At 52.5% G+C, this 21,256-nt stretch overlaps 58 non-coding genes and 35 pseudogenes across 58 annotated transcripts; all 93 read left to right on the top strand.

Annotated features, from left to right (window-relative positions):
• Positions 1–98: 98 nt before the first annotated feature.
• Positions 99–217, top strand: LOC131121530 (5S ribosomal RNA). The gene has a single exon (XR_009128036.1). It is a non-coding gene; the product is annotated as a 5S ribosomal RNA (ribosomal RNA).
• A 112-nt stretch (positions 218–329) lies between these two features.
• On the top strand, positions 330–438 carry LOC131122460 (5S ribosomal RNA; annotated as a pseudogene).
• Positions 439–550: 112 nt separating this feature from the next.
• LOC131122459 (5S ribosomal RNA) lies at positions 551–659 on the top strand (annotated as a pseudogene).
• A 112-nt stretch (positions 660–771) lies between these two features.
• On the top strand, positions 772–890 carry LOC131120194 (5S ribosomal RNA). The gene has a single exon (XR_009126754.1). It is a non-coding gene; the product is annotated as a 5S ribosomal RNA (ribosomal RNA).
• A 112-nt stretch (positions 891–1,002) lies between these two features.
• Positions 1,003–1,121, top strand: LOC131120524 (5S ribosomal RNA). Its single transcript, XR_009127077.1, has one exon. It is a non-coding gene; the product is annotated as a 5S ribosomal RNA (ribosomal RNA).
• Positions 1,122–1,233: 112 nt separating this feature from the next.
• On the top strand, positions 1,234–1,352 carry LOC131122434 (5S ribosomal RNA). The gene has a single exon (XR_009128617.1). It is a non-coding gene; the product is annotated as a 5S ribosomal RNA (ribosomal RNA).
• A 111-nt stretch (positions 1,353–1,463) lies between these two features.
• LOC131120176 (5S ribosomal RNA) lies at positions 1,464–1,582 on the top strand. The gene has a single exon (XR_009126737.1). It is a non-coding gene; the product is annotated as a 5S ribosomal RNA (ribosomal RNA).
• A 111-nt stretch (positions 1,583–1,693) lies between these two features.
• Positions 1,694–1,812, top strand: LOC131120672 (5S ribosomal RNA). The gene has a single exon (XR_009127222.1). It is a non-coding gene; the product is annotated as a 5S ribosomal RNA (ribosomal RNA).
• Positions 1,813–1,924: 112 nt separating this feature from the next.
• Positions 1,925–2,043, top strand: LOC131120738 (5S ribosomal RNA). Its single transcript, XR_009127284.1, has one exon. It is a non-coding gene; the product is annotated as a 5S ribosomal RNA (ribosomal RNA).
• Positions 2,044–2,155: 112 nt separating this feature from the next.
• On the top strand, positions 2,156–2,264 carry LOC131123252 (5S ribosomal RNA; annotated as a pseudogene).
• A 112-nt stretch (positions 2,265–2,376) lies between these two features.
• Positions 2,377–2,495, top strand: LOC131121976 (5S ribosomal RNA). Its single transcript, XR_009128466.1, has one exon. It is a non-coding gene; the product is annotated as a 5S ribosomal RNA (ribosomal RNA).
• A 112-nt stretch (positions 2,496–2,607) lies between these two features.
• LOC131124195 (5S ribosomal RNA) lies at positions 2,608–2,726 on the top strand. Its single transcript, XR_009128854.1, has one exon. It is a non-coding gene; the product is annotated as a 5S ribosomal RNA (ribosomal RNA).
• A 112-nt stretch (positions 2,727–2,838) lies between these two features.
• LOC131123885 (5S ribosomal RNA) lies at positions 2,839–2,947 on the top strand (annotated as a pseudogene).
• A 112-nt stretch (positions 2,948–3,059) lies between these two features.
• Positions 3,060–3,178, top strand: LOC131121884 (5S ribosomal RNA). The gene has a single exon (XR_009128380.1). It is a non-coding gene; the product is annotated as a 5S ribosomal RNA (ribosomal RNA).
• Positions 3,179–3,290: 112 nt separating this feature from the next.
• LOC131122970 (5S ribosomal RNA) lies at positions 3,291–3,399 on the top strand (annotated as a pseudogene).
• Positions 3,400–3,511: 112 nt separating this feature from the next.
• Positions 3,512–3,629, top strand: LOC131122796 (5S ribosomal RNA; annotated as a pseudogene).
• Positions 3,630–3,741: 112 nt separating this feature from the next.
• LOC131120175 (5S ribosomal RNA) lies at positions 3,742–3,860 on the top strand. Its single transcript, XR_009126736.1, has one exon. It is a non-coding gene; the product is annotated as a 5S ribosomal RNA (ribosomal RNA).
• A 112-nt stretch (positions 3,861–3,972) lies between these two features.
• LOC131120958 (5S ribosomal RNA) lies at positions 3,973–4,091 on the top strand. Its single transcript, XR_009127500.1, has one exon. It is a non-coding gene; the product is annotated as a 5S ribosomal RNA (ribosomal RNA).
• A 112-nt stretch (positions 4,092–4,203) lies between these two features.
• LOC131122458 (5S ribosomal RNA) lies at positions 4,204–4,312 on the top strand (annotated as a pseudogene).
• A 112-nt stretch (positions 4,313–4,424) lies between these two features.
• LOC131122456 (5S ribosomal RNA) lies at positions 4,425–4,533 on the top strand (annotated as a pseudogene).
• A 112-nt stretch (positions 4,534–4,645) lies between these two features.
• On the top strand, positions 4,646–4,764 carry LOC131120183 (5S ribosomal RNA). Its single transcript, XR_009126743.1, has one exon. It is a non-coding gene; the product is annotated as a 5S ribosomal RNA (ribosomal RNA).
• A 112-nt stretch (positions 4,765–4,876) lies between these two features.
• Positions 4,877–4,995, top strand: LOC131120513 (5S ribosomal RNA). The gene has a single exon (XR_009127066.1). It is a non-coding gene; the product is annotated as a 5S ribosomal RNA (ribosomal RNA).
• Positions 4,996–5,107: 112 nt separating this feature from the next.
• Positions 5,108–5,226, top strand: LOC131122423 (5S ribosomal RNA). Its single transcript, XR_009128616.1, has one exon. It is a non-coding gene; the product is annotated as a 5S ribosomal RNA (ribosomal RNA).
• A 111-nt stretch (positions 5,227–5,337) lies between these two features.
• LOC131120174 (5S ribosomal RNA) lies at positions 5,338–5,456 on the top strand. Its single transcript, XR_009126735.1, has one exon. It is a non-coding gene; the product is annotated as a 5S ribosomal RNA (ribosomal RNA).
• A 111-nt stretch (positions 5,457–5,567) lies between these two features.
• Positions 5,568–5,686, top strand: LOC131120671 (5S ribosomal RNA). Its single transcript, XR_009127221.1, has one exon. It is a non-coding gene; the product is annotated as a 5S ribosomal RNA (ribosomal RNA).
• A 112-nt stretch (positions 5,687–5,798) lies between these two features.
• On the top strand, positions 5,799–5,917 carry LOC131120737 (5S ribosomal RNA). The gene has a single exon (XR_009127283.1). It is a non-coding gene; the product is annotated as a 5S ribosomal RNA (ribosomal RNA).
• A 112-nt stretch (positions 5,918–6,029) lies between these two features.
• LOC131123251 (5S ribosomal RNA) lies at positions 6,030–6,138 on the top strand (annotated as a pseudogene).
• A 112-nt stretch (positions 6,139–6,250) lies between these two features.
• LOC131121943 (5S ribosomal RNA) lies at positions 6,251–6,369 on the top strand. Its single transcript, XR_009128433.1, has one exon. It is a non-coding gene; the product is annotated as a 5S ribosomal RNA (ribosomal RNA).
• Positions 6,370–6,481: 112 nt separating this feature from the next.
• LOC131124194 (5S ribosomal RNA) lies at positions 6,482–6,600 on the top strand. Its single transcript, XR_009128853.1, has one exon. It is a non-coding gene; the product is annotated as a 5S ribosomal RNA (ribosomal RNA).
• Positions 6,601–6,712: 112 nt separating this feature from the next.
• On the top strand, positions 6,713–6,821 carry LOC131123686 (5S ribosomal RNA; annotated as a pseudogene).
• Positions 6,822–6,933: 112 nt separating this feature from the next.
• On the top strand, positions 6,934–7,052 carry LOC131121883 (5S ribosomal RNA). Its single transcript, XR_009128379.1, has one exon. It is a non-coding gene; the product is annotated as a 5S ribosomal RNA (ribosomal RNA).
• A 112-nt stretch (positions 7,053–7,164) lies between these two features.
• Positions 7,165–7,273, top strand: LOC131122455 (5S ribosomal RNA; annotated as a pseudogene).
• Positions 7,274–7,384: 111 nt separating this feature from the next.
• On the top strand, positions 7,385–7,503 carry LOC131120173 (5S ribosomal RNA). The gene has a single exon (XR_009126734.1). It is a non-coding gene; the product is annotated as a 5S ribosomal RNA (ribosomal RNA).
• Positions 7,504–7,614: 111 nt separating this feature from the next.
• On the top strand, positions 7,615–7,733 carry LOC131120670 (5S ribosomal RNA). The gene has a single exon (XR_009127220.1). It is a non-coding gene; the product is annotated as a 5S ribosomal RNA (ribosomal RNA).
• A 112-nt stretch (positions 7,734–7,845) lies between these two features.
• Positions 7,846–7,964, top strand: LOC131120735 (5S ribosomal RNA). The gene has a single exon (XR_009127282.1). It is a non-coding gene; the product is annotated as a 5S ribosomal RNA (ribosomal RNA).
• A 112-nt stretch (positions 7,965–8,076) lies between these two features.
• LOC131123250 (5S ribosomal RNA) lies at positions 8,077–8,185 on the top strand (annotated as a pseudogene).
• Positions 8,186–8,297: 112 nt separating this feature from the next.
• LOC131121975 (5S ribosomal RNA) lies at positions 8,298–8,416 on the top strand. Its single transcript, XR_009128465.1, has one exon. It is a non-coding gene; the product is annotated as a 5S ribosomal RNA (ribosomal RNA).
• A 112-nt stretch (positions 8,417–8,528) lies between these two features.
• Positions 8,529–8,647, top strand: LOC131124193 (5S ribosomal RNA). Its single transcript, XR_009128852.1, has one exon. It is a non-coding gene; the product is annotated as a 5S ribosomal RNA (ribosomal RNA).
• A 112-nt stretch (positions 8,648–8,759) lies between these two features.
• LOC131123884 (5S ribosomal RNA) lies at positions 8,760–8,868 on the top strand (annotated as a pseudogene).
• A 112-nt stretch (positions 8,869–8,980) lies between these two features.
• LOC131121882 (5S ribosomal RNA) lies at positions 8,981–9,099 on the top strand. The gene has a single exon (XR_009128378.1). It is a non-coding gene; the product is annotated as a 5S ribosomal RNA (ribosomal RNA).
• A 112-nt stretch (positions 9,100–9,211) lies between these two features.
• LOC131122969 (5S ribosomal RNA) lies at positions 9,212–9,320 on the top strand (annotated as a pseudogene).
• Positions 9,321–9,432: 112 nt separating this feature from the next.
• LOC131122795 (5S ribosomal RNA) lies at positions 9,433–9,550 on the top strand (annotated as a pseudogene).
• A 112-nt stretch (positions 9,551–9,662) lies between these two features.
• On the top strand, positions 9,663–9,781 carry LOC131120172 (5S ribosomal RNA). The gene has a single exon (XR_009126733.1). It is a non-coding gene; the product is annotated as a 5S ribosomal RNA (ribosomal RNA).
• Positions 9,782–9,893: 112 nt separating this feature from the next.
• On the top strand, positions 9,894–10,012 carry LOC131120843 (5S ribosomal RNA). Its single transcript, XR_009127389.1, has one exon. It is a non-coding gene; the product is annotated as a 5S ribosomal RNA (ribosomal RNA).
• Positions 10,013–10,124: 112 nt separating this feature from the next.
• Positions 10,125–10,233, top strand: LOC131122454 (5S ribosomal RNA; annotated as a pseudogene).
• Positions 10,234–10,345: 112 nt separating this feature from the next.
• LOC131122453 (5S ribosomal RNA) lies at positions 10,346–10,454 on the top strand (annotated as a pseudogene).
• A 112-nt stretch (positions 10,455–10,566) lies between these two features.
• On the top strand, positions 10,567–10,685 carry LOC131120171 (5S ribosomal RNA). Its single transcript, XR_009126732.1, has one exon. It is a non-coding gene; the product is annotated as a 5S ribosomal RNA (ribosomal RNA).
• A 112-nt stretch (positions 10,686–10,797) lies between these two features.
• LOC131120501 (5S ribosomal RNA) lies at positions 10,798–10,916 on the top strand. Its single transcript, XR_009127054.1, has one exon. It is a non-coding gene; the product is annotated as a 5S ribosomal RNA (ribosomal RNA).
• Positions 10,917–11,028: 112 nt separating this feature from the next.
• Positions 11,029–11,147, top strand: LOC131122411 (5S ribosomal RNA). Its single transcript, XR_009128615.1, has one exon. It is a non-coding gene; the product is annotated as a 5S ribosomal RNA (ribosomal RNA).
• A 111-nt stretch (positions 11,148–11,258) lies between these two features.
• On the top strand, positions 11,259–11,377 carry LOC131120170 (5S ribosomal RNA). Its single transcript, XR_009126731.1, has one exon. It is a non-coding gene; the product is annotated as a 5S ribosomal RNA (ribosomal RNA).
• A 111-nt stretch (positions 11,378–11,488) lies between these two features.
• LOC131120669 (5S ribosomal RNA) lies at positions 11,489–11,607 on the top strand. The gene has a single exon (XR_009127219.1). It is a non-coding gene; the product is annotated as a 5S ribosomal RNA (ribosomal RNA).
• A 112-nt stretch (positions 11,608–11,719) lies between these two features.
• Positions 11,720–11,838, top strand: LOC131120733 (5S ribosomal RNA). The gene has a single exon (XR_009127280.1). It is a non-coding gene; the product is annotated as a 5S ribosomal RNA (ribosomal RNA).
• A 112-nt stretch (positions 11,839–11,950) lies between these two features.
• Positions 11,951–12,059, top strand: LOC131123249 (5S ribosomal RNA; annotated as a pseudogene).
• A 112-nt stretch (positions 12,060–12,171) lies between these two features.
• LOC131121942 (5S ribosomal RNA) lies at positions 12,172–12,290 on the top strand. Its single transcript, XR_009128432.1, has one exon. It is a non-coding gene; the product is annotated as a 5S ribosomal RNA (ribosomal RNA).
• A 112-nt stretch (positions 12,291–12,402) lies between these two features.
• LOC131124192 (5S ribosomal RNA) lies at positions 12,403–12,521 on the top strand. The gene has a single exon (XR_009128851.1). It is a non-coding gene; the product is annotated as a 5S ribosomal RNA (ribosomal RNA).
• A 112-nt stretch (positions 12,522–12,633) lies between these two features.
• LOC131123684 (5S ribosomal RNA) lies at positions 12,634–12,742 on the top strand (annotated as a pseudogene).
• Positions 12,743–12,854: 112 nt separating this feature from the next.
• LOC131121880 (5S ribosomal RNA) lies at positions 12,855–12,973 on the top strand. The gene has a single exon (XR_009128376.1). It is a non-coding gene; the product is annotated as a 5S ribosomal RNA (ribosomal RNA).
• Positions 12,974–13,085: 112 nt separating this feature from the next.
• On the top strand, positions 13,086–13,194 carry LOC131122829 (5S ribosomal RNA; annotated as a pseudogene).
• A 112-nt stretch (positions 13,195–13,306) lies between these two features.
• Positions 13,307–13,424, top strand: LOC131122794 (5S ribosomal RNA; annotated as a pseudogene).
• Positions 13,425–13,536: 112 nt separating this feature from the next.
• On the top strand, positions 13,537–13,655 carry LOC131120169 (5S ribosomal RNA). Its single transcript, XR_009126730.1, has one exon. It is a non-coding gene; the product is annotated as a 5S ribosomal RNA (ribosomal RNA).
• A 112-nt stretch (positions 13,656–13,767) lies between these two features.
• LOC131122452 (5S ribosomal RNA) lies at positions 13,768–13,876 on the top strand (annotated as a pseudogene).
• A 112-nt stretch (positions 13,877–13,988) lies between these two features.
• Positions 13,989–14,097, top strand: LOC131122954 (5S ribosomal RNA; annotated as a pseudogene).
• A 112-nt stretch (positions 14,098–14,209) lies between these two features.
• Positions 14,210–14,328, top strand: LOC131120727 (5S ribosomal RNA). Its single transcript, XR_009127275.1, has one exon. It is a non-coding gene; the product is annotated as a 5S ribosomal RNA (ribosomal RNA).
• A 112-nt stretch (positions 14,329–14,440) lies between these two features.
• LOC131122450 (5S ribosomal RNA) lies at positions 14,441–14,549 on the top strand (annotated as a pseudogene).
• A 112-nt stretch (positions 14,550–14,661) lies between these two features.
• Positions 14,662–14,780, top strand: LOC131120612 (5S ribosomal RNA). Its single transcript, XR_009127161.1, has one exon. It is a non-coding gene; the product is annotated as a 5S ribosomal RNA (ribosomal RNA).
• Positions 14,781–14,892: 112 nt separating this feature from the next.
• On the top strand, positions 14,893–15,001 carry LOC131122449 (5S ribosomal RNA; annotated as a pseudogene).
• Positions 15,002–15,113: 112 nt separating this feature from the next.
• On the top strand, positions 15,114–15,222 carry LOC131122448 (5S ribosomal RNA; annotated as a pseudogene).
• A 112-nt stretch (positions 15,223–15,334) lies between these two features.
• Positions 15,335–15,443, top strand: LOC131122828 (5S ribosomal RNA; annotated as a pseudogene).
• Positions 15,444–15,555: 112 nt separating this feature from the next.
• Positions 15,556–15,674, top strand: LOC131120488 (5S ribosomal RNA). The gene has a single exon (XR_009127042.1). It is a non-coding gene; the product is annotated as a 5S ribosomal RNA (ribosomal RNA).
• Positions 15,675–15,786: 112 nt separating this feature from the next.
• LOC131121057 (5S ribosomal RNA) lies at positions 15,787–15,905 on the top strand. The gene has a single exon (XR_009127595.1). It is a non-coding gene; the product is annotated as a 5S ribosomal RNA (ribosomal RNA).
• Positions 15,906–16,017: 112 nt separating this feature from the next.
• Positions 16,018–16,136, top strand: LOC131120421 (5S ribosomal RNA). Its single transcript, XR_009126977.1, has one exon. It is a non-coding gene; the product is annotated as a 5S ribosomal RNA (ribosomal RNA).
• A 112-nt stretch (positions 16,137–16,248) lies between these two features.
• LOC131120855 (5S ribosomal RNA) lies at positions 16,249–16,367 on the top strand. Its single transcript, XR_009127400.1, has one exon. It is a non-coding gene; the product is annotated as a 5S ribosomal RNA (ribosomal RNA).
• Positions 16,368–16,479: 112 nt separating this feature from the next.
• LOC131123683 (5S ribosomal RNA) lies at positions 16,480–16,588 on the top strand (annotated as a pseudogene).
• A 112-nt stretch (positions 16,589–16,700) lies between these two features.
• Positions 16,701–16,819, top strand: LOC131121879 (5S ribosomal RNA). The gene has a single exon (XR_009128375.1). It is a non-coding gene; the product is annotated as a 5S ribosomal RNA (ribosomal RNA).
• A 112-nt stretch (positions 16,820–16,931) lies between these two features.
• LOC131120168 (5S ribosomal RNA) lies at positions 16,932–17,050 on the top strand. Its single transcript, XR_009126729.1, has one exon. It is a non-coding gene; the product is annotated as a 5S ribosomal RNA (ribosomal RNA).
• Positions 17,051–17,162: 112 nt separating this feature from the next.
• Positions 17,163–17,271, top strand: LOC131123032 (5S ribosomal RNA; annotated as a pseudogene).
• Positions 17,272–17,382: 111 nt separating this feature from the next.
• Positions 17,383–17,501, top strand: LOC131120775 (5S ribosomal RNA). Its single transcript, XR_009127320.1, has one exon. It is a non-coding gene; the product is annotated as a 5S ribosomal RNA (ribosomal RNA).
• A 112-nt stretch (positions 17,502–17,613) lies between these two features.
• Positions 17,614–17,732, top strand: LOC131121368 (5S ribosomal RNA). Its single transcript, XR_009127879.1, has one exon. It is a non-coding gene; the product is annotated as a 5S ribosomal RNA (ribosomal RNA).
• Positions 17,733–17,844: 112 nt separating this feature from the next.
• LOC131124045 (5S ribosomal RNA) lies at positions 17,845–17,963 on the top strand. The gene has a single exon (XR_009128781.1). It is a non-coding gene; the product is annotated as a 5S ribosomal RNA (ribosomal RNA).
• Positions 17,964–18,075: 112 nt separating this feature from the next.
• Positions 18,076–18,184, top strand: LOC131122464 (5S ribosomal RNA; annotated as a pseudogene).
• A 112-nt stretch (positions 18,185–18,296) lies between these two features.
• Positions 18,297–18,405, top strand: LOC131123031 (5S ribosomal RNA; annotated as a pseudogene).
• Positions 18,406–18,517: 112 nt separating this feature from the next.
• Positions 18,518–18,626, top strand: LOC131122826 (5S ribosomal RNA; annotated as a pseudogene).
• Positions 18,627–18,738: 112 nt separating this feature from the next.
• Positions 18,739–18,857, top strand: LOC131120477 (5S ribosomal RNA). The gene has a single exon (XR_009127031.1). It is a non-coding gene; the product is annotated as a 5S ribosomal RNA (ribosomal RNA).
• Positions 18,858–18,969: 112 nt separating this feature from the next.
• On the top strand, positions 18,970–19,088 carry LOC131121046 (5S ribosomal RNA). The gene has a single exon (XR_009127584.1). It is a non-coding gene; the product is annotated as a 5S ribosomal RNA (ribosomal RNA).
• A 112-nt stretch (positions 19,089–19,200) lies between these two features.
• On the top strand, positions 19,201–19,319 carry LOC131120419 (5S ribosomal RNA). Its single transcript, XR_009126975.1, has one exon. It is a non-coding gene; the product is annotated as a 5S ribosomal RNA (ribosomal RNA).
• Positions 19,320–19,431: 112 nt separating this feature from the next.
• Positions 19,432–19,550, top strand: LOC131120854 (5S ribosomal RNA). The gene has a single exon (XR_009127399.1). It is a non-coding gene; the product is annotated as a 5S ribosomal RNA (ribosomal RNA).
• Positions 19,551–19,662: 112 nt separating this feature from the next.
• On the top strand, positions 19,663–19,771 carry LOC131123682 (5S ribosomal RNA; annotated as a pseudogene).
• Positions 19,772–19,883: 112 nt separating this feature from the next.
• On the top strand, positions 19,884–20,002 carry LOC131121878 (5S ribosomal RNA). Its single transcript, XR_009128374.1, has one exon. It is a non-coding gene; the product is annotated as a 5S ribosomal RNA (ribosomal RNA).
• Positions 20,003–20,114: 112 nt separating this feature from the next.
• Positions 20,115–20,233, top strand: LOC131120167 (5S ribosomal RNA). The gene has a single exon (XR_009126728.1). It is a non-coding gene; the product is annotated as a 5S ribosomal RNA (ribosomal RNA).
• Positions 20,234–20,345: 112 nt separating this feature from the next.
• Positions 20,346–20,454, top strand: LOC131123110 (5S ribosomal RNA; annotated as a pseudogene).
• A 112-nt stretch (positions 20,455–20,566) lies between these two features.
• On the top strand, positions 20,567–20,685 carry LOC131123445 (5S ribosomal RNA; annotated as a pseudogene).
• A 112-nt stretch (positions 20,686–20,797) lies between these two features.
• Positions 20,798–20,916, top strand: LOC131120603 (5S ribosomal RNA). The gene has a single exon (XR_009127153.1). It is a non-coding gene; the product is annotated as a 5S ribosomal RNA (ribosomal RNA).
• A 112-nt stretch (positions 20,917–21,028) lies between these two features.
• LOC131121556 (5S ribosomal RNA) lies at positions 21,029–21,148 on the top strand. The gene has a single exon (XR_009128061.1). It is a non-coding gene; the product is annotated as a 5S ribosomal RNA (ribosomal RNA).
• The last annotated feature ends 108 nt before the right edge of the window (positions 21,149–21,256 follow it).

Genomic DNA, 21,256 nt, shown 5'->3' with positions numbered 1-21,256 from the left:
CTCTTGCCTGACAGCAGAGGGCGCTGTTTGACACTTTTTGCTGGAGTCTAGTTTGGCCTGCGTCGCCTTCAAATAGGATCTTTTCAGTTGCCCTGGCAGCTTACGGCCTTAGTACCCTGAAAACGCCCGATCTCGACCGATCTCGGAAGCTAAGCAGGGGTGGGCCTGGTTAGTACTTGGATGGGAGACCGCCTGGGAATACCAGGTGCTGTAAGCCTTTTATGGTTTCTGCTCTTGCCTGACAGCAGAGGGCGCTGTTTGACACTTTTTGCTGGAGTCTAGTTTGGCCTGCGTCGCCTTCAAATAGGATCTTTTCAGTTGACTTGGCAGCTTACGGCCATACTACCCTGAAAACGCCCGATCTCGGAAGCTAAGCAGGGGCGGGCCTGGTTAGTACTTGGATGGGAGACCGCCTGGGAATACCAGGTGCTGTAAGCTTTTTATGGTTTCTGCTCTTGCCTGACAGCAGAGGGCGCTGTTTGACACTTTTTGCTGGAGTCTAGTTTGGCCTGCGTCGCCTTCAAATAGGATCTTTTCAGTTGACCTGGCAGCTTACGGCCATACTACCCTGAAAACGCCCGATCTCGGAAGCTAAGCAGGGGCGGGCCTGGTTAGTACTTGGATGGGAGACCGCCTGGGAATACCAGGTGCTGTAAGCTTTTTATGGTTTCTGCTCTTGCCTGACAGCAGAGGGCGCTGTTTGACACTTTTTGCTGGAGTCTAGTTTGGCCTGCGTCGCCTTCAAATAGGATCTTTTCATTTGACCTGGCAGCTTACGGCCATACTACCCTGAAAACGCCCGATCTCATCCGATCTCGGAAGCTAAGCAGGGGTGGGCCTGGTTAGTACTTGGATGGGAGACCGCCTGGGAATACCAGGTGCTGTAAGCTTTTTATGGTTTCTGCTCTTGCCTGACAGCAGAGGGCGCTGTTTGACACTTTTTGCTGGAGTCTAGTTTGGCCTGCGTCGCCTTCAAATAGGATCTTTTCAGTTGCCCTGGCAGCTTACGGCCATACTACCCTGAAAACGCCCGATCTCGTCCGATCTCGGAAGCTAAGCAGGGATGGGCCTGGTTAGTACTTGGATGGGAGACCGCCTGGGAATACCAGGTGCTGTAAGCTTTTTATGGTTTCTGCTCTTGCCTGACAGCAGAGGGCGCTGTTTGACACTTTTTGCTGGATTCTAGTTTGGCCTGCGTCGCCTTCAAATAGGATCTTTTCAGTTGCCCTGGCAGCTTACGGCCATACTACCCTGAAAACGCCCGATCTCGTCCGATCTCGGAAGCTAAGCAGGGGCGGGCCTGGTTAGTACTTGGATGGGAGACCGCCTGGGAATACCAGGTGCTGTAAGCTTTTTATGGTTTCTGCTCTTGCCTGAAAGCAGAGGGCGCTTTTTGACACTTTTTGCTGGAGTCTAGTTTGGCCTGCGTCGCCTTCAAATAGGAACTTTTCAGTGCCCTGGCAGCTTACGGCCATACTACCCTGAAAACGCCCGAACTCGTCCGATCTCGGAAGCTAAGCAGGGGCGGGCCTGGTTAGTACTTGGATGGGAGACCGCCTGGGAATACCAGGTGCTGTAAGCTTTTTATGGTTTCTGCTCTTGCCTGAAAGCAGAGGGCGCTTTTTGACACTTTTTGCTGGAGTCTAGTTTGGCCTGCGTCGCCTTCAAATAGGAACTTTTCAGTGCCCTGGCAGCTTACGGCCATACTACCCTGAAAACGCCCGAACTCGTCCGATCTCGGTAGCTAAGCAGGGGCGGGCCTGGTTAGTACTTGGATGGGAGACCGCCTGGGAATACCTGGTGCTGTAAGCTTTTTATGGTTTCTGCTCTTGCCTGACAGCAGAGGGCGCTGTTTGACAGTTTTTGCTGGAGTCTAGTTTGGCCTGCGTCGCCTTCAAATAGGATCTTTTCAGTTGACCTGGCAGCTTACGGCCATACTACCCTGAAAACGCCCGATCTCGTCTGATCTCGGAAGCTAAGCAGGGGTGTGCCTGGTTAGTACTTGGATGGGAGACCGCCTGGGAATACCAGGTGCTGTAAGCTTTTTATGGTTTCTGCTCTTGCCTGACAGCAGAGGGCGCTGTTTGACACTTTTTGCTGGAGTCTAGTTTGGCCTGCGTCGCCTTCAAATAGGATCTTTTCAGTTGACTTGGCAGCTTACGGCCATACTACCCTGAAAACGCCCGATCTCGGAAGCTAAGCAGGGGCGGGCCTGGTTAGTACTTGGATGGGAGACCGGCTGGGAATAACAGGTGCTGTAAGCTTTTTATGGTTTCTGCTCTTGCCTGACAGCAGAGGGCGCTGTTTGAAACTTTTTGCTGGAGTCTAGTTTGGCCTGCGTCGCCTTCAAATAGGATCTTTTCAGTTGCCTTGGCAGCTTACAGCTATACTACCCTGAAATTGCCCGATCTCGTCCGATCTCGGAAGCAAAGCAGGGGCGGGACTGGTTAGTACTTGGATGGGAGACCGCCTGGGAATACCAGGTGCTGTAAGCTTTTTATGGTTTCTGCTCTTGCCTGAAAGCAGAGGGCGCTGTTTGACACTTTTTGCTGGAGTCTAGTTTGGCCTGCGTCGCCTTCAAATAGGAACTTTTCAGTGGCCCTGGCAGCTTACGGCCATACTACCCTGAAAACGCCCGAACTCGTCCGATCTCGGAAGCTAAGCAGGGGCGGGCCTGGTTAGTACTTGGATGGGAGACCGCCTGGGAATACCAGGTGCTGTAAGCCTTTTATGGTTTCTGCTCTTGCCTGACAGCAGAGGGCGCTGTTTGACACTTTTTGCTGGAGTCTAGTTTGGCCTGCGTCGCCTTCAAATAGGATCTTTTCAGTTGACTTGGCAGCTTACGGCCATACTACCATGAAAACGCCCGATCTCGGAAGCTAAGCAGGGGCGGGCCTGGTTAGTACTTGGATGGGAGACCGGCTGGGAATAACAAGTGCTGTAAGCTTTTTATGGTTTCTGCTCTTGCCTGACAGCAGAGGGCGCTGTTTGAAACTTTTTGCTGGAGTCTAGTTTGGCCTGCGTCGCCTTCAAATAGGATCTTTTCAGTTGCCTTGGCAGCTTACAGCCATACTACCCTGAATTTGCCCGATCTCGTCCGATCTCGGAAGCAAAGCAGGGGCGGGACTGGTTAGTACTTGGATGGGAGACCGCCTGGGAATACCAGGTGCTGTAAGCTTTTTATGGTTTCTGCTCTTGCCTGAAAGCAGAGGGCGCTGTTTGACACTTTTTGCTGGAGTCTAGTTTGGCCTGCGTCGCCTTCAAATAGGATCTTTTCAGTTGACTTGGCAGCTTACGGCCATACTACCCTGAAAACGCCCGATCTCGGAAGCTAAGCAGGGGCGGGCCTGGTTAGTACTCGGATGGGAGACCGCCTGGGAATAACAGGTGCTGTAAGCTTTTTATGGTTTCTGCTCTTGCCTGACAGCAGAGGGCGCTGTTTGAAATTTTTTGCTGGAGTCTAGTTTGGCCTGCGTCGCCTTCAAATAGGATCTTTTCAGTTGCCTTGGCAGCTTACAGCTATACTACCCTGAAATTGCCCGATCTCGTCCGATCTCGGAAGCAAAGCAGGGGGGGACTGGTTAGTACTTGGATGGGAGACCGCCTGGGAATACCAGGTGCTGTAAGCTTTTTATGGTTTCTGCTCTTGCCTGAAAGCAGAGGGCGCTGTTTGACACTTTTTGCTGGAGTCTAGTTTGGCCTGCGTCGCCTTCAAATAGGAACTTTTCAGTGGCCTTGGCAGCTTACGGCCATACTACCCTGAAAACGCCCGAACTCGTCCGATCTCGGAAGCTAAGCAGGGGCGGGCCTGGTTAGTACTTGGATGGGAGACCGCCTGGGAATACCAGGTGCTGTAAGCTTTTTATGGTTTCTGCTCTTGCCTGACAGCAGAGGGCGCTGTTTGACACTTTTTGCTGGATTCTAGTTTGGCCTGCGTCGCCTTCAAATAGGATCTATTCAGTTGACCTGGCAGCTTACGGCCATACTACCCTGAAAACGCCCGATCTCATCCGATCTCGGAAGCTAAGCAGGGGTGGGCCTGGTTAGTACTTGGATGGGAGACCGCCTGGGAATACCAGGTGCTGTAAGCCTTTTATGGTTTCTGCTCTTGCCTGACAGCAGAGGGCGCTGTTTGACACTTTTTGCTGGAGTCTAGTTTGGCCTGCGTCGCCTTCAAATAGGATCTTTTCAGTTGACTTGGCAGCTTACGGCCATACTACCCTGAAAACGCCCGATCTCGGAAGCTAAGCAGGGGCGGGCCTGGTTAGTACTTGGATGGGAGACCGCCTGGGAATACCAGGTGCTGTAAGCTTTTTATGGTTTCTGCTCTTGCCTGACAGCAGAGGGCGCTGTTTGACACTTTTTGCTGGAGTCTAGTTTGGCCTGCGTCGCCTTCAAATAGGATCTTTTCAGTTGACCTGGCAGCTTACGGCCATACTACCCTGAAAACGCCCGATCTCGGAAGCTAAGCAGGGGCGGGCCTGGTTAGTACTTGGATGGGAGACCGCCTGGGAATACCAGGTGCTGTAAGCTTTTTATGGTTTCTGCTCTTGCCTGACAGCAGAGGGCGCTGTTTGACACTTTTTGCTGGAGTCTAGTTTGGCCTGCGTCGCCTTCAAATAGGATCTTTTCATTTGACCTGGCAGCTTACGGCCATACTACCCTGAAAACGCCCGATCTCATCCGATCTCGGAAGCTAAGCAGGGGTGGGCCTGGTTAGTACTTGGATGGGAGACCGCCTGGGAATACCAGGTGCTGTAAGCTTTTTATGGTTTCTGCTCTTGCCTGACAGCAGAGGGCGCTGTTTGACACTTTTTGCTGGAGTCTAGTTTGGCCTGCGTCGCCTTCAAATAGGATCTTTTCAGTTGCCCTGGCAGCTTACGGCCATACTACCCTGAAAACGCCCGATCTCGTCCGATCTCGGAAGCTAAGCAGGGATGGGCCTGGTTAGTACTTGGATGGGAGACCGCCTGGGAATACCAGGTGCTGTAAGCTTTTTATGGTTTCTGCTCTTGCCTGACAGCAGAGGGCGCTGTTTGACACTTTTTGCTGGAGTCTAGTTTGGCCTGCGTCGCCTTCAAATAGGATCTTTTCAGTTGCCCTGGCAGCTTACGGCCATACTACCCTGAAAACGCCCGATCTCGTCCGATCTCGGAAGCTAAGCAGGGGCGGGCCTGGTTAGTACTTGGATGGGAGACCGCCTGGGAATACCAGGTGCTGTAAGCTTTTTATGGTTTCTGCTCTTGCCTGAAAGCAGAGGGCGCTTTTTGACACTTTTTGCTGGAGTCTAGTTTGGCCTGCGTCGCCTTCAAATAGGAACTTTTCAGTGCCCTGGCAGCTTACGGCCATACTACCCTGAAAACGCCCGAACTCGTCCGATCTCGGAAGCTAAGCAGGGGCGGGCCTGGTTAGTACTTGGATGGGAGACCGCCTGGGAATACCAGGTGCTGTAAGCTTTTTATGGTTTCTGCTCTTGCCTGAAAGCAGAGGGCGCTTTTTGACACTTTTTGCTGGAGTCTAGTTTGGCCTGCGTCGCCTTCAAATAGGAACTTTTCAGTGCCCTGGCAGCTTACGGCCATACTACCCTGAAAACGCCCGAACTCGTCCGATCTCGGTAGCTAAGCAGGGGCGGGCCTGGTTAGTACTTGGATGGGAGACCGCCTGGGAATACCTGGTGCTGTAAGCTTTTTATGGTTTCTGCTCTTGCCTGACAGCAGAGGGCGCTGTTTGACAGTTTTTGCTGGAGTCTAGTTTGGCCTGCGTCGCCTTCAAATAGGATCTTTTCAGTTGACCTGGCAGCTTACGGCCATACTACCCTGAAAACGCCCGATCTCGTCTGATCTCGGAAGCTAAGCAGGGGTGTGCCTGGTTAGTACTTGGATGGGAGACCGCCTGGGAATACCAGGTGCTGTAAGCTTTTTATGGTTTCTGCTCTTGCCTGACAGCAGAGGGCGCTGTTTGACACTTTTTGCTGGAGTCTAGTTTGGCCTGCGTCGCCTTCAAATAGGATCTTTTCAGTTGACTTGGCAGCTTACGGCCATACTACCCTGAAAACGCCCGATCTCGGAAGCTAAGCAGGGGCGGGCCTGGTTAGTACTTGGATGGGAGACCGGCTGGGAATAACAGGTGCTGTAAGCTTTTTATGGTTTCTGCTCTTGCCTGACAGCAGAGGGCGCTGTTTGAAACTTTTTGCTGGAGTCTAGTTTGGCCTGCGTCGCCTTCAAATAGGATCTTTTCAGTTGCCTTGGCAGCTTACAGCTATACTACCCTGAAATTGCCCGATCTCGTCCGATCTCGGAAGCAAAGCAGGGGCGGGACGGGTTAGTACTTGGATGGGAGACCGCCTGGGAATACCAGGTGCTGTAAGCTTTTTATGGTTTCTGCTCTTGCCTGAAAGCAGAGGGCGCTGTTTGACACTTTTTGCTGGAGTCTAGTTTGGCCTGCGTCGCCTTCAAATAGGAACTTTTCAGTGGCCCTGGCAGCTTACGGCCATACTACCCTGAAAACGCCCGAACTCGTCCGATCTCGGAAGCTAAGCAGGGGCGGGCCTGGTTAGTACTTGGATGGGAGACCGCCTGGGAATACCAGGTGCTGTAAGCCTTTTATGGTTTCTGCTCTTGCCTGACAGCAGAGGGCGCTGTTTGACACTTTTTGCTGGAGTCTAGTTTGGCCTGCGTCGCCTTCAAATAGGATCTTTTCAGTTGACTTGGCAGCTTACGGCCATACTACCCTGAAAACGCCCGATCTCGGAAGCTAAGCAGGGGCGGGCCTGGTTAGTACTTGGATGGGAGACCGGCTGGGAATAACAAGTGCTGTAAGCTTTTTATGGTTTCTGCTCTTGCCTGACAGCAGAGGGCGCTGTTTGAAACTTTTTGCTGGAGTCTAGTTTGGCCTGCGTCGCCTTCAAATAGGATCTTTTCAGTTGCCTTGGCAGCTTACAGCCATACTACCCTGAATTTGCCCGATCTCGTCCGATCTCGGAAGCAAAGCAGGGGCGGGACTGGTTAGTACTTGGATGGGAGACCGCCTGGGAATACCAGGTGCTGTAAGCTTTTTATGGTTTCTGCTCTTGCCTGAAAGCAGAGGGCGCTGTTTGACACTTTTTGCTGGAGTCTAGTTTGGCCTGCGTCGCCTTCAAATAGGATCTTTTCAGTTGACTTGGCAGCTTACGGCCATACTACCCTGAAAACGCCCGATCTCGGAAGCTAAGCAGGGGCGGGCCTGGTTAGTACTTGGATGGGAGACCGCCTGGGAATACCAGGTGCTGTAAGCTTTTTATGGTTTCTGCTCTTGCCTGAAAGCAGAGGGCGCTTTTTGACACTTTTTGCTGGAGTCTAGTTTGGCCTGCGTCGCCTTCAAATAGGAACTTTTCAGTGCCCTGGCAGCTTACGGCCATACTACCCTGAAAACGCCCGAACTCGTCCGATCTCGGAAGCTAAGCAGGGGCGGGCCTGGTTAGTACTTGGATGGGAGACCGCCTGGGAATACCAGGTGCTGTAAGCTTTTTATGGTTTCTGCTCTTGCCTGAAAGCAGAGGGCGCTTTTTGACACTTTTTGCTGGAGTCTAGTTTGGCCTGCGTCGCCTTCAAATAGGAACTTTTCAGTGCCCTGGCAGCTTACGGCCATACTACCCTGAAAACGCCCGAACTCGTCCGATCTCGGTAGCTAAGCAGGGGCGGGCCTGGTTAGTACTTGGATGGGAGACCGCCTGGGAATACCTGGTGCTGTAAGCTTTTTATGGTTTCTGCTCTTGCCTGACAGCAGAGGGCGCTGTTTGACAGTTTTTGCTGGAGTCTAGTTTGGCCTGCGTCGCCTTCAAATAGGATCTTTTCAGTTGACCTGGCAGCTTACGGCCATACTACCCTGAAAACGCCCGATCTCGTCTGATCTCGGAAGCTAAGCAGGGGTGTGCCTGGTTAGTACTTGGATGGGAGACCGCCTGGGAATACCAGGTGCTGTAAGCTTTTTATGGTTTCTGCTCTTGCCTGACAGCAGAGGGCGCTGTTTGACACTTTTTGCTGGAGTCTAGTTTGGCCTGCGTCGCCTTCAAATAGGATCTTTTCAGTTGACTTGGCAGCTTACGGCCATACTACCCTGAAAACGCCCGATCTCGGAAGCTAAGCAGGGGCGGGCCTGGTTAGTACTTGGATGGGAGACCGGCTGGGAATAACAGGTGCTGTAAGCTTTTTATGGTTTCTGCTCTTGCCTGACAGCAGAGGGCGCTGTTTGAAACTTTTTGCTGGAGTCTAGTTTGGCCTGCGTCGCCTTCAAATAGGATCTTTTCAGTTGCCTTGGCAGCTTACAGCTATACTACCCTGAAATTGCCCGATCTCGTCCGATCTCGGAAGCAAAGCAGGGGCGGGACTGGTTAGTACTTGGATGGGAGACCGCCTGGGAATACCAGGTGCTGTAAGCTTTTTATGGTTTCTGCTCTTGCCTGAAAGCAGAGGGCGCTGTTTGACACTTTTTGCTGGAGTCTAGTTTGGCCTGCGTCGCCTTCAAATAGGAACTTTTCAGTGGCCCTGGCAGCTTACGGCCATACTACCCTGAAAACGCCCGAACTCGTCCGATCTCGGAAGCTAAGCAGGGGCGGGCCTGGTTAGTACTTGGATGGGAGACCGCCTGGGAATACCAGGTGCTGTAAGCCTTTTATGGTTTCTGCTCTTGCCTGACAGCAGAGGGCGCTGTTTGACACTTTTTGCTGGAGTCTAGTTTGGCCTGCGTCGCCTTCAAATAGGATCTTTTCAGTTGACTTGGCAGCTTACGGCCATACTACCATGAAAACGCCCGATCTCGGAAGCTAAGCAGGGGCGGGCCTGGTTAGTACTTGGATGGGAGACCGGCTGGGAATAACAAGTGCTGTAAGCTTTTTATGGTTTCTGCTCTTGCCTGACAGCAGAGGGCGCTGTTTGAAACTTTTTGCTGGAGTCTAGTTTGGCCTGCGTCGCCTTCAAATAGGATCTTTTCAGTTGCCTTGGCAGCTTACAGCCATACTACCCTGAATTTGCCCGATCTCGTCCGATCTCGGAAGCAAAGCAGGGGCGGGACTGGTTAGTACTTGGATGGGAGACCGCCTGGGAATACCAGGTGCTGTAAGCTTTTTATGGTTTCTGCTCTTGCCTGAAAGCAGAGGGCGCTGTTTGACACTTTTTGCTGGAGTCTAGTTTGGCCTGCGTCGCCTTCAAATAGGATCTTTTCAGTTGACTTGGCAGCTTACGGCCATACTACCCTGAAAACGCCCGATCTCGGAAGCTAAGCAGGGGCGGGCCTGGTTAGTACTCGGATGGGAGACCGCCTGGGAATAACAGGTGCTGTAAGCTTTTTATGGTTTCTGCTCTTGCCTGACAGCAGAGGGCGCTGTTTGAAATTTTTTGCTGGAGTCTAGTTTGGCCTGCGTCGCCTTCAAATAGGATCTTTTCAGTTGCCTTGGCAGCTTACAGCTATACTACCCTGAAATTGCCCGATCTCGTCCGATCTCGGAAGCAAAGCAGGGGGGGACTGGTTAGTACTTGGATGGGAGACCGCCTGGGAATACCAGGTGCTGTAAGCTTTTTATGGTTTCTGCTCTTGCCTGAAAGCAGAGGGCGCTGTTTGACACTTTTTGCTGGAGTCTAGTTTGGCCTGCGTCGCCTTCAAATAGGAACTTTTCAGTGGCCTTGGCAGCTTACGGCCATACTACCCTGAAAACGCCCGAACTCGTCCGATCTCGGAAGCTAAGCAGGGGCGGGCCTGGTTAGTACTTGGATGGGAGACCGCCTGGGAATACCAGGTGCTGTAAGCTTTTTATGGTTTCTGCTCTTGCCTGACAGCAGAGGGCGCTGTTTGACACTTTTTGCTGGATTCTAGTTTGGCCTGCGTCGCCTTCAAATAGGATCTATTCAGTTGACCTGGCAGCTTACGGCCATACTACCCTGAAAACGCCCGATCTCATCCGATCTCGGAAGCTAAGCAGGGGTGGGCCTGGTTAGTACTTGGATGGGAGACCGCCTGGGAATACCAGGTGCTGTAAGCCTTTTATGGTTTCTGCTCTTGCCTGACAGCAGAGGGCGCTGTTTGACACTTTTTGCTGGAGTCTAGTTTGGCCTGCGTCGCCTTCAAATAGGATCTTTTCAGTTGACTTGGCAGCTTACGGCCATACTACCCTGAAAACGCCCGATCTCGGAAGCTAAGCAGGGGCGGGCCTGGTTAGTACTTGGATGGGAGACCGCCTGGGAATACCAGGTGCTGTAAGCTTTTTATGGTTTCTGCTCTTGCCTGACAGCAGAGGGCGCTGTTTGACACTTTTTGCTGGAGTCTAGTTTGGCCTGCGTCGCCTTCAAATAGGATCTTTTCAGTTGACCTGGCAGCTTACGGCCATACTACCCTGAAAACGCCCGATCTCGGAAGCTAAGCAGGGGCGGGCCTGGTTAGTACTTGGATGGGAGACCGCCTGGGAATACCAGGTGCTGTAAGCTTTTTATGGTTTCTGCTCTTGCCTGACAGCAGAGGGCGCTGTTTGACACTTTTTGCTGGAGTCTAGTTTGGCCTGCGTCGCCTTCAAATAGGATCTTTTCATTTGACCTGGCAGCTTACGGCCATACTACCCTGAAAACGCCCGATCTCATCCGATCTCGGAAGCTAAGCAGGGGTGGGCCTGGTTAGTACTTGGATGGGAGACCGCCTGGGAATACCAGGTGCTGTAAGCTTTTTATGGTTTCTGCTCTTGCCTGACAGCAGAGGGCGCTGTTTGACACTTTTTGCTGGAGTCTAGTTTGGCCTGCGTCGCCTTCAAATAGGATCTTTTCAGTTGCCCTGGCAGCTTACGGCCATACTACCCTGAAAACGCCCGATCTCGTCCGATCTCGGAAGCTAAGCAGGGATGGGCCTGGTTAGTACTTGGATGGGAGACCGCCTGGGAATACCAGGTGCTGTAAGCTTTTTATGGTTTCTGCTCTTGCCTGACAGCAGAGGGCGCTGTTTGACACTTTTTGCTGGAGTCTAGTTTGGCCTGCGTCGCCTTCAAATAGGATCTTTTCAGTTGCCCTGGCAGCTTACGGCCATACTACCCTGAAAACGCCCGATCTCGTCCGATCTCGGAAGCTAAGCAGGGGCGGGCCTGGTTAGTACTTGGATGGGAGACCGCCTGGGAATACCAGGTGCTGTAAGCTTTTTATGGTTTCTGCTCTTGCCTGAAAGCAGAGGGCGCTTTTTGACACTTTTTGCTGGAGTCTAGTTTGGCCTGCGTCGCCTTCAAATAGGAACTTTTCAGTGCCCTGGCAGCTTACGGCCATACTACCCTGAAAACGCCCGAACTCGTCCGATCTCGGAAGCTAAGCAGGGGCGGGCCTGGTTAGTACTTGGATGGGAGACCGCCTGGGAATACCAGGTGCTGTAAGCTTTTTATGGTTTCTGCTCTTGCCTGAAAGCAGAGGGCGCTTTTTGACACTTTTTGCTGGAGTCTAGTTTGGCCTGCGTCGCCTTCAAATAGGAACTTTTCAGTGCCCTGGCAGCTTACGGCCATACTACCCTGAAAACGCCCGAACTCGTCCGATCTCGGTAGCTAAGCAGGGGCGGGCCTGGTTAGTACTTGGATGGGAGACCGCCTGGGAATACCTGGTGCTGTAAGCTTTTTATGGTTTCTGCTCTTGCCTGACAGCAGAGGGCGCTGTTTGACAGTTTTTGCTGGAGTCTAGTTTGGCCTGCGTCGCCTTCAAATAGGATCTTTTCAGTTGACCTGGCAGCTTACGGCCATACTACCCTGAAAACGCCCGATCTCGTCTGATCTCGGAAGCTAAGCAGGGGTGTGCCTGGTTAGTACTTGGATGGGAGACCGCCTGGGAATACCAGGTGCTGTAAGCTTTTTATGGTTTCTGCTCTTGCCTGACAGCAGAGGGCGCTGTTTGACACTTTTTGCTGGAGTCTAGTTTGGCCTGCGTCGCCTTCAAATAGGATCTTTTCAGTTGACTTGGCAGCTTACGGCCATACTACCCTGAAAACGCCCGATCTCGGAAGCTAAGCAGGGGCGGGCCTGGTTAGTACTTGGATGGGAGACCGGCTGGGAATAACAGGTGCTGTAAGCTTTTTATGGTTTCTGCTCTTGCCTGACAGCAGAGGGCGCTGTTTGAAACTTTTTGCTGGAGTCTAGTTTGGCCTGCGTCGCCTTCAAATAGGATCTTTTCAGTTGCCTTGGCAGCTTACAGCTATACTACCCTGAAATTGCCCGATCTCGTCCGATCTCGGAAGCAAAGCAGGGGCGGGACGGGTTAGTACTTGGATGGGAGACCGCCTGGGAATACCAGGTGCTGTAAGCTTTTTATGGTTTCTGCTCTTGCCTGAAAGCAGAGGGCGCTGTTTGACACTTTTTGCTGGAGTCTAGTTTGGCCTGCGTCGCCTTCAAATAGGAACTTTTCAGTGGCCCTGGCAGCTTACGGCCATACTACCCTGAAAACGCCCGAACTCGTCCGATCTCGGAAGCTAAGCAGGGGCGGGCCTGGTTAGTACTTGGATGGGAGACCGCCTGGGAATACCAGGTGCTGTAAGCCTTTTATGGTTTCTGCTCTTGCCTGACAGCAGAGGGCGCTGTTTGACACTTTTTGCTGGAGTCTAGTTTGGCCTGCGTCGCCTTCAAATAGGATCTTTTCAGTTGACTTGGCAGCTTACGGCCATACTACCCTGAAAACGCCCGATCTCGGAAGCTAAGCAGGGGCGGGCCTGGTTAGTACTTGGATGGGAGACCGGCTGGGAATAACAAGTGCTGTAAGCTTTTTATGGTTTCTGCTCTTGCCTGACAGCAGAGGGCGCTGTTTGAAACTTTTTGCTGGAGTCTAGTTTGGCCTGCGTCGCCTTCAAATAGGATCTTTTCAGTTGCCTTGGCAGCTTACAGCCATACTACCCTGAATTTGCCCGATCTCGTCCGATCTCGGAAGCAAAGCAGGGGCGGGACTGGTTAGTACTTGGATGGGAGACCGCCTGGGAATACCAGGTGCTGTAAGCTTTTTATGGTTTCTGCTCTTGCCTGAAAGCAGAGGGCGCTGTTTGACACTTTTTGCTGGAGTCTAGTTTGGCCTGCGTCGCCTTCAAATAGGATCTTTTCAGTTGACTTGGCAGCTTACGGCCATACTACCCTGAAAACGCCCGATCTCGGAAGCTAAGCAGGGGCGGGCCTGGTTAGTACTTGGATGGGAGACCGCCTGGGAATAACAGGTGCTGTAAGCTTTTTATGGTTTCTGCTCTTGCCTGACAGCAGAGGGCGCTGTTTGAAATTTTTTGCTGGAGTCTAGTTTGGCCTGCGTCGCCTTCAAATAGGATCTTTTCAGTTGCCTTGGCAGCTTACAGCTATACTACCCTGAAATTGCCCGATCTCGTCCGATCTCGGAAGCAAAGCAGGGGGGGACTGGTTAGTACTTGGATGGGAGACCGCCTGGGAATACCAGGTGCTGTAAGCTTTTTATGGTTTCTGCTCTTGCCTGAAAGCAGAGGGCGCTGTTTGACACTTTTTGCTGGAGTCTAGTTTGGCCTGCGTCGCCTTCAAATAGGAACTTTTCAGTGGCCTTGGCAGCTTACGGCCATACTACCCTGAAAACGCCCGAACTCGTCCGATCTCGGAAGCTAAGCAGGGGCGGGCCTGGTTAGTACTTGGATGGGAGACCGCCTGGGAATACCAGGTGCTGTAAGCTTTTTATGGTTTCTGCTCTTGCCTGACAGCAGAGGGCGCTGTTTGACACTTTTTGCTGGATTCTAGTTTGGCCTGCGTCGCCTTCAAATAGGATCTATTCAGTTGACCTGGCAGCTTACGGCCATACTACCCTGAAAACGCCCGATCTCGGAAGCTAAGCAGGGGCGGGCCTGGTTAGTACTTGGATGGGAGACCGCCTGGGAATACCAGGTGCTGTAAGCTTTTTATGGTTTCTGCTCTTGCCTGACAGCAGAGGGCGCTGTTTGACACTTTTTGCTGGAGTCTAGTTTGGCCTGCGTCGCCTTCAAATAGGATCTTTTCAGTTGACCTGGCAGCTTACGGCCATACTACTTTGAAAACGCCCGATCTCGGAAGCTAAGCAGGGGCGGGCCTGGTTAGTACTTGGATGGGAGACCGCCTGGGAATACCAGGTGCTGTAAGCTTTTTATGGTTTCTGCTCTTGCCTGACAGCAGAGGGCGCTGTTTGACACTTTTTGCTGGAGTCTAGTTTGGCCTGCGTCGCCTTCAAATAGGATCTTTTCAGTTGACCTGGCAGCTTACGGCCATACTACCCTGAAAACGCCCGATCTCATCCGATCTCGGAAGCTAAGCAGGGGTGGGCCTGGTTAGTACTTGGATGGGAGACCGCCTGGGAATACCAGGTGCTGTAAGCCTTTTATGGTTTCTGCTCTTGCCTGACAGCAGAGGGCGCTGTTTGACACTTTTTGCTGGAGTCTAGTTTGGCCTGCGTCGCCTTCAAATAGGATCTTTTCAGTTGACTTGGCAGCTTACGGCCATACTACCCTGAAAACGCCCGATCTCGGAAGCTAAGCAGGGGCGGGCCTGGTTAGTACTTGGATGGGAGACCGCCTGGGAATACCAGGTGCTGTAAGCTTTTTATGGTTTCTGCTCTTGCCTGACAGCAGAGGGCGCTGTTTGACACTTTTTGCTGGAGTCTAGTTTGGCCTGCGTCGCCTTCAAATAGGATCTTTTCAGTTGACCTGGCAGCTTACGGCCATACTACCCTGAAAACGCCCGATCTCATCCGATCTCGGAAGCTAAGCAGGGGTGGGCCTGGTTAGTACTTGGATGGGAGACCGCCTGGGAATACCAGGTGCTGTAAGCCTTTTATGGTTTCTGCTCTTGCCTGACAGCAGAGGGCGCTGTTTGACACTTTTTGCTGGAGTCTAGTTTGGCCTGCGTCGCCTTCAAATAGGATCTTTTCAGTTGACTTGGCAGCTTACGGCCATACTACCCTGAAAACGCCCGATCTCGGAAGCTAAGCAGGGGCGGGCCTGGTTAGTACTTGGATGGGAGACCGCCTGGGAATACCAGGTGCTGTAAGCTTTTTATGGTTTCTGCTCTTGCCTGACAGCAGAGGGCGCTGTTTGACACTTTTTGCTGGAGTCTAGTTTGGCCTGCGTCGCCTTCAAATAGGATCTTTTCAGTTGACCTGGCAGCTTACGGCCATACTACCCTGAAAACGCCCGATCTCGGAAGCTAAGCAGGGGCGGGCCTGGTTAGTACTTGGATGGGAGACCGCCTGGGAATACCAGGTGCTGTAAGCTTTTTATGGTTTCTGCTCTTGCCTGACAGCAGAGGGCGCTGTTTGACACTTTTTGCTGGAGTCTAGTTTGGCCTGCGTCGCCTTCAAATAGGATCTTTTCAGTTGACTTGGCAGCTTACGGCCATACTACCCTGAAAACGCCCGATCTCGGAAGCTAAGCAGGGGCGGGCCTGGTTAGTACTTGGATGGGAGACCGCCTGGGAATAACAGGTGCTGTAAGCTTTTTATGGTTTCTGCTCTTGCCTGACAGCAGAGGGCGCTGTTTGACACTTTTTGCTGGAGTCTAGTTTGGCCTGCGTCGCCTTCAAATAGGATCTTTTCAGTTGCCCTGGCAGCTTACGGCCATACTACCCTGAAAACGCCCGATCTCGTCCGATCTCGGAAGCTAAGCAGGGATGGGCCTGGTTAGTACTTGGATGGGAGACCGCCTGGGAATACCAGGTGCTGTAAGCTTTTTATGGTTTCTGCTCTTGCCTGACAGCAGAGGGCGCTGTTTGACACTTTTTGCTGGAGTCTAGTTTGGCCTGCGTCGCCTTCAAATAGGATCTTTTCAGTTGCCCTGGCAGCTTACGGCCATACTACCCTGAAAACGCCCGATCTCGTCCGATCTCGGAAGCTAAGCAGGGACGGGCCTGGTTAGTACTTGGATGGGAGACCGCCTGGGAATACCAGGTGCTGTAAGCTTTTTATGGTTTCTGCTCTTGCCTGACAGCAGAGGGCGCTGTTTGACACTTTTTGCTGGAGTCTAGTTTGGCCTGCGTCGCCTTCAAATAGGATCTTTTCAGTTGCCCTGGCAGCTTACGGCCATACTACCCTGAAAACGCCCGATCTCGTCCGATCTCGGAAGCTAAGCCGGGGCGGGCCTGGTTAGTACTTGGATGGGAGACCGCCTGGGAATACCAGGTGCTGTAAGCTTTTTATGGTTTCTGCTCTTGCCTGACAGCAGAGGGCGCTGTTTGACACTTTTTGCTGGAGTCTAGTTTGGCCTGCGTCGCCTTCAAATAGGATCTTTTCAGTTGCCCTGGCAGCTTACGGCCTTAGTACCCTGAAAACGCCCGATCTCGTCCGATCTCGGAAGCTAAGCAGGGGTGGGCCTGGTTAGTACTTGGATGGGAGACCGCCTGGGAATACCAGGTGCTGTAAGCCTTTTATGGTTTCTGCTCTTGCCTGACAGCAGAGGGCGCTGTTTGACACTTTTTGCTGGAGTCTAGTTTGGCCTGCGTCGCCTTCAAATAGGATCTTTTCAGTTGACTTGGCAGCTTACGGCCATACTACCCTGAAAACGCCCGATCTCGGAAGCTAAGCAGGGGCGGGCCTGGTTAGTACTTGGATGGGAGACCGGCTGGGAATAACAAGTGCTGTAAGCTTTTTATGGTTTCTGCTCTTGCCTGACAGCAGAGGGCGCTGTTTGAAACTTTTTGCTGGAGTCTAGTTTGGCCTGCGTCGCCTTCAAATAGGATCTTTTCAGTTGCCTTGGCAGCTTACAGCCATACTACCCTGAATTTGCCCGATCTCGTCCGATCTCGGAAGCAAAGCAGGGGCGGGACTGGTTAGTACTTGGATGGGAGACCGCCTGGGAATACCAGGTGCTGTAAGCTTTTTATGGTTTCTGCTCTTGCCTGAAAGCAGAGGGCGCTGTTTGACACTTTTTGCTGGAGTCTAGTTTGGCCTGCGTCGCCTTCAAATAGGAACTTTTCAGTGGCCCTGGCAGCTTACGGCCATACTACCCTGAAAACGCCCGAACTCGTCCGATCTCGGAAGCTAAGCAGGGGCGGGCCTGGTTAGTACTTGGATGGGAGACCGCCTGGGAATACCAGGTGCTGTAAGCTTTTTATGGTTTCTGCTCTTGCCTGAAAGCAGAGGGCGCTGTTTGACACTTTTTGCTGGATTCTAGTTTGGCCTGCGTCGCCTTCAAATAGGATCTTTTCAGTTGACCTGGCAGCTTACGGCCATACTAACCTGAAAACGCCCGATCTCGGAAGCTAAGCAGGGGCGGGCCTGGTTAGTACTTGGATGGGAGACCGCCTGGGAATACCAGGTGCTGTAAGCTTTTTATGGTTTCTGCTCTTGCCTGAAAGCAGAGGGCGCTTTTTGACACTTTTTGCTGGAGTCTAGTTTGGCCTGCGTCGCCTTCAAATAGGAACTTTTCAGTGCCCTGGCAGCTTACGGCCATACTACCCTGAAAACGCCTGAACTCGTCCGATCTCGGAAGCTAAGCAGGGGCGGGCCTGGTTAGTACTTGGATGGGAGACCGCCTGGGAATACCTGGTGCTGTAAGCTTTTTATGGTTTCTGCTCTTGCCTGACAGCAGAGGGCGCTGTTTGACACTTTTTGCTGGAGTCTAGTTTGGCCTGCGTCGCCTTCAAATAGGATCTTTTCAGTTGACCTGGCAGCTTACGGCCATACTACCCTGAAAACGCCCGATCTCGTCTGATCTCGGAAGCTAAGCAGGGGTGGGCCTGGTTAGTACTTGGATGGGAGACCGCCTGGGAATACCAGGTGCTGTAAGCTTTTTATGGTTTCTGCTCTTGCCTGACAGCAGAGGGCGCTGTTTGACACTTTTTGCTGGAGTCTAGTTTGGCCTGCGTCGCCTTCAAATAGGATCTTTTCAGTTGCCCTGGCAGCGTACGGCCATACTACCCTGAAAACGCCCGATCTCGTCCGATCTCGGAAGCTAAGCAGGGGTGGGCCTGGTTAGTACTTGGATGGGAGACCGCCTGGGAATACCAGGTGCTGTAAGCCTTTTATGGTTTCTGCTCTTGCCTGACAGCAGAGGGCGCTGTTTGACACTTTTTGCTGGAGTCTAGTTTGGCCTGCGTCGCCTTCAAATAGGATCTTTTCAGTTGACTTGGCAGCTTACGGCCATACTACCCTGGAAACGCCCGATCTCGGAAGCTAAGCAGGGGCGGGCCTGGTTAGTACTTGGATGGGAGACCGCCTGGGAATACCAGGTGCTGTAAGCTTTTTATGGTTTCTGCTCTTGCCTGACAGCAGAGGGCGCTGTTTGACACTTTTTGCTGGAGTCTAGTTTGGCCTGCGTCGCCTTCAAATAGGATCTTTTCAGTTGACCTGGCAGCTTACGGCCATACTAACCTGAAAACGCCCGATCTCGGAAGCTAAGCAGGGGCGGGCCTGGTTAGTACTTGGATGGGAGACCGCCTGGGAATACCAGGTGCTGTAAGCTTTTTATGGTTTCTGCTCTTGCCTGACAGCAGAGGGCGCTGTTTGACACTTTTTGCTGGAGTCTAGTTTGGCCTGCGTCGCCTTCAAATAGGATCTTTTCAGTTGACTTGGCAGCTTACGGCCATACTACCCTGAAAACGCCCGATCTCGGAAGCTAAGCAGGGGCGGGCCTGGTTAGTACTTGGATGGGAGACCGCCTGGGAATAACAGGTGCTGTAAGCTTTTTATGGTTTCTGCTCTTGCCTGACAGCAGAGGGCGCTGTTTGACACTTTTTGCTGGAGTCTAGTTTGGCCTGCGTCGCCTTCAAATAGGATCTTTTCAGTTGCCCTGGCAGCTTACGGCCATACTACCCTGAAAACGCCCGATCTCGTCCGATCTCGGAAGCTAAGCAGGGATGGGCCTGGTTAGTACTTGGATGGGAGACCGCCTGGGAATACCAGGTGCTGTAAGCTTTTTATGGTTTCTGCTCTTGCCTGACAGCAGAGGGCGCTGTTTGACACTTTTTGCTGGAGTCTAGTTTGGCCTGCGTCGCCTTCAAATAGGATCTTTTCAGTTGCCCTGGCAGCTTACGGCCATACTACCCTGAAAACGCCCGATCTCGTCCGATCTCGGAAGCTAAGCAGGGACGGGCCTGGTTAGTACTTGGATGGGAGACCGCCTGGGAATACCAGGTGCTGTAAGCTTTTTATGGTTTCTGCTCTTGCCTGACAGCAGAGGGCGCTGTTTGACACTTTTTGCTGGAGTCTAGTTTGGCCTGCGTCGCCTTCAAATAGGATCTTTTCAGTTGCCCTGGCAGCTTACGGCCATACTACCCTGAAAACGCCCGATCTCGTCCGATCTCGGAAGCTAAGCCGGGGCGGGCCTGGTTAGTACTTGGATGGGAGACCGCCTGGGAATACCAGGTGCTGTAAGCTTTTTATGGTTTCTGCTCTTGCCTGACAGCAGAGGGCGCTGTTTGACACTTTTTGCTGGAGTCTAGTTTGGCCTGCGTCGCCTTCAAATAGGATCTTTTCAGTTGCCCTGGCAGCTTACGGCCTTAGTACCCTGAAAACGCCCGATCTCGTCCGATCTCGGAAGCTAAGCAGGGGTGGGCCTGGTTAGTACTTGGATGGGAGACCGCCTGGGAATACCAGGTGCTGTAAGCCTTTTATGGTTTCTGCTCTTGCCTGACAGCAGAGGGCGCTGTTTGACACTTTTTGCTGGAGTCTAGTTTGGCCTGCGTCGCCTTCAAATAGGATCTTTTCAGTTGACTTGGCAGCTTACGGCCATACTACCCTGAAAACGCCCGATCTCGGAAGCTAAGCAGGGGCGGGCCTGGTTAGTACTTGGATGGGAGACCGGCTGGGAATAACAAGTGCTGTAAGCTTTTTATGGTTTCTGCTCTTGCCTGACAGCAGAGGGCGCTGTTTGAAACTTTATGCTGGAGTCTAGTTTGGCCTGCGTCGCCTTCAAATAGGATCTTTTCAGTTGCCTTGGCAGCTTACAGCCATACTACCCTGAATTTGCCCGATCTCGTCCGATCTCGGAAGCAAAGCAGGGGCGGGACTGGTTAGTACTTGGATGGGAGACCGCCTGGGAATACCAGGTGCTGTAAGCTTTTTATGGTTTCTGCTCTTGCCTGAAAGCAGAGGGCGCTGTTTGACACTTTTTGCTGGAGTCTAGTTTGGCCTGCGTCGCCTTCAAATAGGAACTTTTCAGTGGCCCTGGCAGCTTACGGCCATACTACCCTGAAAACGCCCGAACTCGTCCGATCTCGGAAGCTAAGCAGGGGCGGGCCTGGTTAGTACTTGGATGGGAGACCGCCTGGGAATACCAGGTGCTGTAAGCTTTTTATGGTTTCTGCTCTTGCCTGAAAGCAGAGGGCGCTGTTTGACACTTTTTGCTGGATTCTAGTTTGGCCTGCGTCGCCTTCAAATAGGATCTTTTCAGTTGACCTGGCAGCTTACGGCCATACTAACCTGAAAACGCCCGATCTCGGAAGCTAAGCAGGGGCGGGCCTGGTTAGTACTTGGATGGGAGACCGCCTGGGAAAACCAGGTGCTGTAAGCTTTTTATGGTTTCTGCTCTTGCCTGACAGCAAAGGGCGCTGTTTGACACTTTTTGCCAGAGTCTAGTTGAGCCTGCGTCACCTTCAAATAGGATCTTTTCAGTTGACCTGGCAGCTTACGGCCGTACTACCCTGAAAATTCCCGATTTCGTCTGATCTCGGAAGCTACGCAGGGGCGGCCCTGGTTAGTACTTGGATGGGAGACCGCCTGGGAATACCAGGTGCTTTAAGCTTTTTATGGTTTCTGCTCTTGCCTGACAGCAGAGGGCGCTGTTTGACACTTTTTGCTGGAGTCTAGTTTGGCCTGCGTCGCCTTCAAATAGGATCTTTTCAGTTGATCTGGCAGCTTACGGCCATACTACCCTGAAAACGCCCGATCTCGTCCGATCTCGGAAGCTAAGCAGGGGTGGGCCTGGTTAGTACTTGGATGGGAGACCGCCTGGCAATACCAGGTGCTGTAAGCCTTTTATGGTTTCTGCTCTTGCCTGACAGCAGAGGGCGCTGTTTGACACTTTTTGCTGGAGTCTAGTTTGGCCTGCGTCGCCTTCAAATAGGATCTTTTCAGTTGCCTTGGCAGCTTACGGCCATACTACCCTGAAAACGCCCGATCTCGTCCGATCTCGGAAGCTAAGCAGGGGCGAGGCCTGGTTAGTACTTGGATGGGAGACAGCCTGGGAATACCAGGTGCTGTAAGCTTTTAATGGTTTTTGCTCTTGCCTGACAGCAGAGGGCGCTGTTCGACACTTTTTGCTGGAGTCTAGTTTGGCCTGCGTCGCCTTCAAATAAGATTTTTTCAGTTGTCCT

Source organism: Doryrhamphus excisus, chromosome 2, assembly GCF_030265055.1.
Source record: "Doryrhamphus excisus isolate RoL2022-K1 chromosome 2, RoL_Dexc_1.0, whole genome shotgun sequence".
Taxonomy (NCBI): domain Eukaryota; kingdom Metazoa; phylum Chordata; class Actinopteri; order Syngnathiformes; family Syngnathidae; genus Doryrhamphus; species Doryrhamphus excisus.
The sequence above is the reverse complement of the archived record's forward strand: the minus strand, read 5'-3'. Positions and strand labels throughout refer to the sequence as shown.